The sequence below is a fragment of the Glycine soja genome, chromosome 4, assembly GCF_004193775.1.
Source record: "Glycine soja cultivar W05 chromosome 4, ASM419377v2, whole genome shotgun sequence".
Classification (NCBI taxonomy): domain Eukaryota; kingdom Viridiplantae; phylum Streptophyta; class Magnoliopsida; order Fabales; family Fabaceae; genus Glycine; species Glycine soja.
The window spans coordinates 17,612,995-17,613,930 of NC_041005.1; the positions used below are offsets into that span (position 1 = coordinate 17,612,995).

General features: G+C 44.9%; 1 non-coding gene across 1 annotated transcript; it reads left to right on the top strand.

Moving 5' to 3' along the window:
* The first annotated feature begins 459 nt into the window (after nucleotides 1-459).
* Nucleotides 460-566, top strand: LOC114411002. The gene has a single exon (XR_003666389.1). It is a non-coding gene; the product is annotated as a small nucleolar RNA R71 (small nucleolar RNA).
* The last annotated feature ends 370 nt before the right edge of the window (nucleotides 567-936 follow it).

The window sequence follows — 936 nt, forward strand, 5'->3', positions numbered from 1 at the left end:
CTGCTGTGGTTGATTTTGCTGCTGAGGTTGAGGAGGTCTATTGTAAATATTTGCAGCATAAGCTTCAGGCTGCTCAATTGCTCCAGGTTGCTGCATGGAAGGGCAAAGGTCTGTATGGTGGTCAGCAGAGGAGCACAAACCACAAATCCTTGCGACAGGTACAGATTTCTGATTCAAGGCCAGCTGGGTACCAAGTTAACCAATGCATCCAGTTTGCCTTCAAGCTTCTTAGTTTCAGATGATGTAGATGGGTTTGTAGCTACCTCATGCACTCCTCTAATGACTATGGCATCATTTCTGGCGCTAAACTGCTGAGAGTTGGAGGCCATCTTCTCAATTAAATTTCTGGCTTCAGCAGGAGTCATGTATCCAAGGGCTCCACCACTGGAAGCATCTATCATACTTCTCTCCATATTACTGAGTCCTTCATAAAAATATTGGAGAAGAAGCTGTTCTGAAATCTGATGGTGAGGGCAACTGGCACATAGTTTCTTAAATCGCTCCCAGTACTCATACAGGCTCTCTCCACTGAGCTGTCTAATACCTGAGATATCTTTCCTGATGGCTGTGGTCCTGGAAGCAGGGAAAATTTTTTCTAAGAATACTCTCTTAAGGTCATCCCAGCTCGTGATGGACCTTGGAGCAAGGTAATACAACCAGTCCTTTGCCACTCCCTCTAATGAATGAGGAAAAGCCTTCAGAAATATGTGATCCTCTTGGACATCTGGGGGTTTCATGGTGGAGCAGACAATATGAAATTCCTTCAAATGTTTGTGCGGGTCTTCACCTGCAAGGCCATGAAACTTTGGAAGCAAATGAATTAGTCCAGTTTTAAGAACATATGGGACATCCTCATCAGGGTATTAGATACACAAGCTTTCGTAGGTGAAATCAGGTGCAGCCATTTCCCTTAGAGTCCTCTCACGAGGTGGAGGT